At 57.7% G+C, this 9,061-nt stretch overlaps 2 non-coding genes across 2 annotated transcripts; both read left to right on the top strand.

The window, feature by feature from the left end:
* Nucleotides 1-4,074: 4,074 nt before the first annotated feature.
* Nucleotides 4,075-4,147, top strand: trnat-agu (transfer RNA threonine (anticodon AGU)). The gene has a single exon. It is a non-coding gene; the product is annotated as a tRNA-Thr (tRNA).
* Nucleotides 4,148-4,668: 521 nt separating this feature from the next.
* Nucleotides 4,669-4,741, top strand: trnat-ugu (transfer RNA threonine (anticodon UGU)). Its single transcript has one exon. It is a non-coding gene; the product is annotated as a tRNA-Thr (tRNA).
* Nucleotides 4,742-9,061: the final 4,320 nt, after the last annotated feature.

A 9,061-nucleotide genomic window follows, 5' to 3' on the forward strand; every position in this document is an offset into this window, starting at 1 on the left:
TCTTTCCTGCTCCTGCCCCTGCCTTTACCAGAGCAGGTGGTTCCATATCTCAGGGGTTAGAGCACTGGTTTAGTAAATCAGAGGTCATGGGTTCAAATCTCGCTGAGGCCTACTCAAAATTAGTTTAGTGTTTAAATACCTGGCTGATCACCCCCCCCGACCCTCCCCAACCAAGAGAACCACATCCAACACTCTCCTGAACATATCCAATGAACTGGCATCAACAACTCTCCGCGGCAGGGAACTCCACAGGCCAACAACTCCCTGAATGAAGATGTCTCTCCCAAACAGTCCACCCCCATTCCAAGAGCGGGCCCCCTGGCTCCGGACCCATCCAACACCGGGAACACTCCCCCTGCAGCCAACACGGCCTGTCCTGTCAGAATCCTTCCCAAATGCCAAACACACTCGGATGTCGAGCCCCCAGCCCCCGCGAAGCCAACCACACCACATTCACCAATCGCCATCTGCGCAGTCAACCCGAACACTCCCTGCACCGAGGCACAGAGCCCCCAGGCCCGACCGTCCAACACACTTTGCCCCCCCCAGACCTTCGCTGCAATGTGGCCCCTCAATCCCATGCCCCATTCTCCATTCATCGCCCAGCACAGGCCCCCCACCTTGGGGGTGGTAACCTTCTTGGGCTGGGAATTTTAGCCCCCCAGCGTGGAAGTCCTGCTCCCGACGCAGAATTGGCCTTACCACCCCTCAATAGAAGCAGCGTGCAATTTCCCACACACCACTTCCTTTGTGGGCACTACCGGATGTTCATGTGACAGTGGGAACTGGTGCTCTCCACTCTCCCGTCCTGTGACAGTGGGAACTGACGCTCTGCACTCTCTGTCCTGTGACAGTGGGAACTGGTGTTCTCCACTCTCTGTCCGGTGACAGTGGGAGCTGGTTTTCTCCCCTCTCTGTCCTGTGACAGTGGGAACTGGTGCTCTCCACTCTCTGTCCTGTGACAGTGGGAACTGGTGTTCTCCACTCTCTGTCCTGTGACAGTGGGAACTGGTGCTCTCCCCTCTCTGTCCTGTGACAGTGGGAACTGGTGTTCTCCACTCTCTATCCTGTGACAGTGGGAACTGGTGCTCTCCACTCTCTCTCCTGTGACAGTGGGAACTGGTGCTCTCCACTCTCTGTCCTGTGACAGTTGGAACTGGTGCTCTCCACTCTCTGTCCTGTGACAGTGGGAACTGGTGCTCTCCACTCTCTGTCCTGTGACAGTGGGAACTGGTGCTCTCCACTCTCTGTCCTGTGACAGTGGGAATTGGTGCTCTCCACTCTCTGTCCTGTGACAGTTGGAACTAGTCGCCCTGGAACAACAAGCTTATTTTCCTCTTTTCCCTTCCCCCTATCTCTGTCACTCCTTCCCCTCTCACTCCCCTCCCCCCCTATCTCTTCCCCCTCCCTCTCTATCTCTTTCCTTCTCCTTTTCTCTCTTCCTTATCCAGAAGCAGAGAATAAGTGAGAGAGACAGGGAGAGAGCGCGAGAGGCAGGGAATGAGACAGAGAGACAGAAAGACAGAGAGACAGAGAGATTGAGGCAGAGTGTGACTGAGTTGCTTTGGGATGTTTTACTACGTGAAAGACCCGATATATCGATGTTGAGAGGCGAATATTGAAGAGACGGAGGCAGGAGTCTGGGGGATGAGACACAATCTGAGTGTTTCACTGACCCCTCCTCATTCTTCAAACACACAGCACTAACTGGGGAATGACCCACAGCCCAGAGCAGGTGGTTCCATAGCTCAGGGGTTAGAGCACTGGTCTCGTCGACCAGGGGTAGTGGGTTCAAATCTCATTGGGTCCTACTCAGCTCAGTATTTAAATTAGCAAGGACTTTAATTATAAATATGAAACCAACCCTGGCACAACAGGCTCTCCTCTCTCCCCCAATCTTCCCTTCTCACTTTTTCTCTCTGTACCCTTCCCCCTCTCTCAATCCCTTTTCACTTTCTCTCTCTCTCTCACTCCTGCCCCTCTCTCTCGTACCCCTTCACTTTCTCTTCTCCCTTTTCCCGTCTCTCTCTCTCACTCCTTTCTCTCTCGCTCCCCCCTTCTCACTCTCCACTTCCCTCTCTGTCTATCTCCCTTTCCCCTCTCTTCCCTTCCCCCAGACACCACAGGCTCTCCCCTTTCGCCCACTCTCTCACCCTGCCATTCTCTCTCCCCTTCTCCCTCTATCTCTCCCTTTCCTCTCTCCCTTAACCCCTCTCTCTCTCTCTCTCCCTTTCCCTCTCTATCCCCTTCCCCCTCGAGAGAGAGAGAGAGAGCTCAGAGCAGGTAGCTGGGCCCTACTAAAACTGAGCTCAGTATTTCAATTCACCATCAATTGACAAGGGCTTTAATTATAAATATTGAAAAGCTCTGAGACCGACCCTGGAACTACAGGCTCTCGATTTATCTCTTCCCTTCCTCCTCTCTCTATCATTTCCCTTTATTTCTCTCTCTCTCTCCCCTCCGCTCACTCTCCTTCATCCTTTCTCTCTCCCTTCCCCCCTTTCCCACTCTCTCTCCCCTTCCTCTCCCTTTCCTTCCCCCTCTATCTCTCTGCATCCCCCTCTCCTTCTCTCTCTCCTTCCCCCTCACTCTCTCCCTTTTCCCTTCTGACTCGAACTTTCTCTCTCCTCTTCCCATCTCTCGCTCCCCTACCCATCTCTCGCTCCCCTCCCCATCTCTCGCTCCCCTCCCCATCTCTCACTCCCCTCCCCATTGTCTCGCTCCCCTTCCCCTCTCTCTCCCCTTCCCCTCTCTCTCTCTCCCCTTCCCATCTCTCGCTCCCCTCCCCATCTCTCGCTCCCCTCCCCATCTCTCTCTCCCCCCCATCTCTCACTCCCCTCCCCATCTCTCGCTCCCCTTCCCCTCTCTCTCCCCTTCCCTTCTCTCTCTCTCCCCTTCCCATCTCTCGCTCCACTTCCCCCCTCTCTCTCTCCCTTTCCCTCCCTCTCCCCATTCCCCTCTCGCTCTCACTTTCCCTTTACCCTTTTCACTCTCTGCCTCTGCCTTTCTTCCCCTCTCTCTCCCCTCCCTCCTCTCTCCCTCTCTACCCTTCCCGCTCACGAGACAGAGAGAAAGTGAAAAAGATGCAGAGAGAGAGTGACACAGAGAAAGTGAGAATGAGAGAGAGACAGAGAGAGTGAGCGAAAGAGACAGAGAGAGAGAAAGAGAGATAGAGAGAGAGAGAGAGAGAGAGAGAGAGATTGAGCCAGAGTGTGACTGAGTTGCCTTAGGCTATTTTATCTCCCTCCCTTCCCCTTCACTCTCTCTTCCCCCTCTCTCCCTTTTTCCGTCTCTCTCACTCCTTTCCCTCTCATGACGCCTTCTCACTCTCCACTTCCCCCCCTCTCTCCACCCCCATCTCTCTCTCACCTCCCCTCTCTCCACTTCGCACTCTCATTCCAACCCCTCTCTCTCCCTTCCCTCCTCCTCTCTCTCACTCTTATCCCTCTCTCCACTTCACCCTCTCTCTCCACTCCCATCTCTCGCTCCCTCCCTTCTCTCCACTCACCCCTCTCTCTCCCTTCCCCTCCCCCTCTCTCTCTCGTCCCCCTTCACTCTCTCTTCCCCCTCTCTCCCTTTTCCCATCTCTCGCTCACTCCTTTCCATCTCACTACCCCCTCTCACTCTCCCCTTCCCCTCTGCCTTCTCACTCTCCACTTCCCTCTCTGCCTGCCTCCCCTTCCCCTCTCTTCCCTTTACTCTCCCTTTCCCCCACTCCCTTCCCCATCACGACCCGTTCTACATCTTTTTACCCCTCTCTCCCTTTCCCGCTATCTCGCTTTCCCCGTCTCTCACTCATTCCCCTCTCCCCCCTTCCCCCTCCCTCGCTTCTCCCTCTCACCTTCGCCCTCTCTCCCCTCCCTCTCTCCCCTTCCACCTCAGCCTTTTCATTCTTCCTCTCCCTCCTCTCTTTCCCATTCCCCCGCTCTCCCCTCTCTCTCTCTCTTTTCCCTTCCCCCTCTCTCTCATTTCTTCCCCACTCTCTCCCCTTCCCCCACTCTCTCACTCCTTCCACTCTCTCATTTCCCTTCCCCTCTCTTTCCTGCTCCTTCCCCTGACTTGTCTCGAGAAGCTGGCTCCATAGCTCAGGGGTTAGAGCACTGGTCTAGTAAACCAGAGATCATGGGTTCGAATCACACTGGGGTCTCCTCACAATTAGCTCAGTATTTAAATTCACCATCAATTAACAAGGATTTTAATCATAAATGTTAAACAGCTCTGAGACTGACCCTCAAACTACAGACTCTCAATCTCTCTCTCTCTGCCTTCCCCATTACTGCCTTCTATTGTTCTTCTCTCACTATCCTCTCCCTTTCCCCCACTCCATTTCTTTCCTCCTCTGTCTATCCTGTGTCTTGCTCTCTCTCCTTCCCCATTTCTCTCTCCCTTTCCTTCCACCTCGATCTCTGTCCATTTGCCTCCTTCACTCCCCCCTCTGTCGTTCTCACTCTCCGCTTTCCTCTCTGTCTCTCTCCCCGCCCCACTCCCTCACCATACCATTCTCTCTCGCCTTCTCCCTTTCCTCCTCTCTCCCCTTCCCTCTCGAGAGACAGAGAAACAATCATGTTCCAATGATTGTACAGGGATGAATCACCAAGAATGATTATATTCGGGCCCCACCTCCTTGTTAACAATAGTAAGAAGCAAACATGAGCTGGTGTTACAGGTGGCTCCATAGCTCAGGGGTTAGAGCACTGGTCTTGTAAACCAGGGGTTGTGGGTTCAAATCTCACTGGGGCCTACTCAATTTTGGCTTCTGTTCCTGAACTCGCTGTCAATCAGCGACAGGCCGACACCATCAACAGGAACCGACTCACTTCACAGTTTAAATACAGCCCACAGCACTTTCACTTTCTGTGACCAGTCTGTAACCGAGTCTTCTTCATATCCAGTCTGAGAGCCACCGATATTTGTTTTAGATTCGTTGCGGGATATGTCCGTCGATAGCAAGGCCGGCATTTATTGCCCATCCCTAATTGCCCCTGGAGAGGGTCGTGGTGAGCAGCCTTCTTGAACACAACTGAGGGCCTCACTTGACCGTTTCACAGGGGCAGTTAAGATTCAAACCCACATTGCCGTGGGTCTCAATATTCCTCGCTGCCGTGCTCCACCTCACAGTCAACAAGCTCCCCGCTGGAGTGGAACTAAACTACAGACCCAGTGGGAACCTGTTCAACCTTCGTCGTCTCCAGGCCAGGTCCAAGACCACCCTGTTATCATCCCCTGGGAAAGTCGTCGCTAGAGTCCTCCTCAACCGTCTTCTCCCTGTGGCCGAGGAGCTCCTCCCGGAGTCACAGTGCGGGTTTGGTCCCCTACGGGGTACAACGGACATAGAATCATAGAAACATAGAAACTAGGTGCAGGAGTAGGCCATTCGGCCCTTCGAGCCTGCACCACCATTCAATATGATCATGGCTGATCGTGTAACTTCAGTACCTCATTCCTGCTTTCTCGCTTTCCCCGTCTCTCACTCATTCCCCTCTCCCTCCTTCCCACTCCGTCTCCTCACCCTCTCTCCCCTTCCCCCTCTCTCCCTTTCTCCCTTTCTCCCCTCCCGACCCACTCTCTCCTCCCTCTCTCCCCTTCCACCTCTGCCTTTTCACTCTCCCTCTCCCCCCTCCCTTTCCCATTCCTCCTCTCTCCCCTCCCTCTCTCTCTCTTCGCTTTCCTTTCAGATTCTCCCCTTCTCCCTCTCCCTCCCCTGCATCCTTCCTCTCTCTCCTTCCACTTTCTCTCTCCCAGTCCCCCTTCCTCCCTTCCACACTCTCTCTCCCCTTCCCATTGGGGTGATCGACCAGACAAACGCACCCTTCCGTCAACGTTACCGAGATGGCGCGAGACGAGAAGGCGCGATGAAACAATCCCGCCCTTCCCCTCCCTCTCTCCCCTTGCCCTCTCTCCCACTCCTTCCACTCTCTCTCCCCTCTCTCTCCTTCCCCTCTCTCTCCCCTTCCCCTCTCTCTCCCCTTCGCCCTCTCTCTCCCCTTCTCCCCTCTCTCTCCCCTTCGCCCTCTCTATCCCCTTCCCCCTCTCTCTTCCCTTCCCCCTCTCTCTCCCCTTCGCCCTCTCTCTCCCCTTCTCCCCTCTCTCTCCCCTTCGCCCTCTCTCTTCCCTTCTCCCCTCTCTCTCCCCTTCCCCCTCTCTCTCCCCTTCCCCCTCTCTCTCCCCTTCTCCCCTCTCGCTCCCCTTCCCCCTCTCTCTCCCCTTCCCCCTCTCTCTCCCCTTCCCCCTCTCTCTCCCCTTCCCCCTCTCTCTCTCCCCTTCCCCCCTCTCTCCCCTTCCCCCTTGCTCTCCCTTTCTCCTCTCCCATCTCTCTCTCTCCAATTCCCTCTCTCTCTCCCCCTCCCATTGCTCTCCCCTTCCCCACTCTCTCCCCTTCCCCTCTCTCTCTCTCCCCTACCCCTCTCTCTCTCCCCTTCCCCCTCTCTTTCCCTTCCCCCCTCTCTCTCCCCCTTCCCCCTCTCTCTCCCTTCCCCCCTCTCTCTCCCCCCTTCCCCTCACTCTCTCCCCTTCCCCCTCTCTCTCCCCTTCCCCCTCTCTCTCCCCCCTTCCCCCTGTCTCTCCCCTTCCTCCTCTCTCTCCCCTTCGCCCTCTCTCTCCCCTTCCCCTCTCTCTCCCCTTCGCCCTCTCTCTCCCTGCTCCCCTCTCTCTCCCTTCCCCCTCTCTCTCCCCCCTTCCCCCTGTCTCTCCCCTTCCCCCTCTCTCTCTCCCCCTTCCCCCTGTCTCTCTCCCCTTGCCCTCTCTCCCACTTCTTCCACTCTCTCTCCCCTCTCTCTCCTTCCCTCTCTCTCCCCTTCCCCTCTCTCTCTCACCTTCGCCCTCTCTCTCCCCTTCGCCCTCTCTCTCCCCTTCGCCCTCTCTCTCCCTTCTCCCTCTCTCTCCCCTTCTCCCTCTCTCTCTCCTTCCCACACACTGTCCCCTTCCCCTCTGTCTCTCCCCCTCTCTCTCCCCTTCCCCCTCTCTCCCCTTCCCCTTGCTCTCCCTTTCCACTCTCCCATCTCTCTCTCTCCAATTCCCTCTCTCTCTCCCCCTCCCATTGCTCTCCCCTTCCCCACTCTCTCCCCTTCCCCTCTCTCTCTCCCCTTCCCCTCTCTCTCTCCCCTTCTCCCTCTCTTTCCCTTCCCCCCTCTCTCTCCCCCCTTTCCCTCTCTCTCTCCCCTTCCCCTCTCTCTCCCTTCCCCCCTCTCTCTCCCCCTTCCCTCTCTCTCCCCTTCCCCTCTCTCTCCCCTTCCCTCTCTCTCCCCTTCGCCCTCTCTCTCTCCCCTTCTCCCCTCTCTCTCCCCTTCCCCCTCTCTCTCCCCTTCGCCCTCTCTCTCCCCTTCTCCCTCTCTCTCCCCTTCCCCCTCTCTCTCCCCTTCCCCCTCTCTCTCCCCCCTTCCCCCCTGTCTCTCTCCTTCCTCCTCTCTCTCCCCTTCACCTCTTTCTCCCCTTCCCCTCTCTCTCCCCTTCCCCCTCTCTCTCCCCTTCCCCTCTCTCTCCCCCCTTCCCCTGTCTCTCTCCTTCCTCCTCTCTCTCCCCTTCGCCCTCTCTCTCCCTTCCCACACTCTCTCTCCTTCCCCCTCTGTCTCCCCCCTTCCCCCTGTCTCTCCCCTTCCCCTCTCTCTCCCCTTCCCCCCTCTCTCCCCTTCCCCCTTGCTCTCCCTTTCCCCTCTCCCATCTCTCTCTCTCCAATTCCCTCTCTCTCTCCCCCTCCCATTGTTCTCCCCTTCCCCTCTCTCTCTCTCTCCCTTCCCCTCTCTCTCTCCCCTTCCCCCTCTCTTTCCCTTCCCCCTCTCTCTCCACCCTTTCCCTCTCTCTCTCCCCTTCCCCCTCTCTCTCCCTTCCCCCCTCTCTCTCCCCCCCTTCCCCTCACTCTCTCCCCTTCCCCCTCTCTCTCCCCTTCCCCCTCTCTCTCCCCTTCCCCCTCTCTCTCCCCCCTTCCCCCTGTCTCTCCCCTTCCTCCTCTCTCTTCCCTTCACCCTCTCTCTCCCCTTCCCCTCTCTCTCCCCTTCGCCCTCTCTCTCCCTGCTCCCTCTCTCTCCCCCTTCCCCCTCTCTCTCCCCTTCCCCCTCTCTCTCCCCCTCCCTCCTCCCCCTTCCTTCTCCTCCCTCCTCTCCCTGCTCCCCCTCTCTCCCCCCCTCTCCTTCCCCCTCTCTCTCCCCTTCCCCCTTCTCTCCCCTTCCCCCTCTCTCTCCCCCTTCCCCCTGTCTCTCCCCTTGCCTCTCTCTCCCACTTCTTCCACTCTCTCTCCCCTCTCTCTCCTTCCCCTCTCTCTCCCCTTCCCCTCTCTCTCTCCCCTTCGCCCTCTCTCTCCCCTTCGCCCTCTCTCTCCCCTTCGCCCTCTCTCTCCCCTTCTCCTCTCTCTCTCCCCTTCCCCCTCTCTCTCTCCTTCCCACACTCTCTCCCCTTCCCCTTCTGTCTCCCCCATTCCCCTGTCTCTCCCTTCCCCCTCTCTCCCCTTCCCCCTTGCTCTCCCTTTCCCCTCTCCCATCTCTCTCTCTCCCATTCCCTCTCTCTCTCCCCTCCCATTGCTCTCCCCTTCCCCACTCTCTCCCCTTCCCCTCTCTCTCTCCCCTTCCCCTCTCTCTCTCCCCTTCTCCCTCTCTTTCCCTTCCCCCCTCTCTCTCCCCCTTTCCCTCTCTCTCCCCTTCCCCTCTCTCTCCCTTCCCCCCTCTCTCTCCCCCCTTCCCCTCTCTCTCCCCTTCCCCTCTCTCTCCCCTTCCCCTCTCTCTCCCCTTCGCCCTCTCTCTCCCTTCTCCCCTCTCTCTCCCCTTCCCCTCTCTCTCCCCTTCGCCCTCTCTCTCCCCTTCTCCCCTCTCTCTCCCCTTCCCCCTCTCTCTCCCCTTCCCCTCTCTCTCCCCCCTTCCCCTGTCTCTCCCCTTCCCCCTCTCTCTCCCCTTCCCCCTCTCTCTCCCCTTCCCCCTCTCTCTCCCCCCCCCTGTCTCTCTCCTTCCTCCTCTCTCTCCCCTTCGCCCTCTCTCTCCCCTTCCCACACTCTCTCTCCTTCCCCCTCTGTCTCCCCCCTTCCCCCTGTCTCTCCCCTTCCCCCTCTCTCTCCCCTTCCCCCCTCTCTCCCTTCCCC

Source organism: Pristiophorus japonicus, unplaced genomic scaffold (assembly GCF_044704955.1).
Source record: "Pristiophorus japonicus isolate sPriJap1 unplaced genomic scaffold, sPriJap1.hap1 HAP1_SCAFFOLD_536, whole genome shotgun sequence".
Lineage (NCBI taxonomy): Eukaryota > Metazoa > Chordata > Chondrichthyes > Pristiophoridae > Pristiophorus > Pristiophorus japonicus.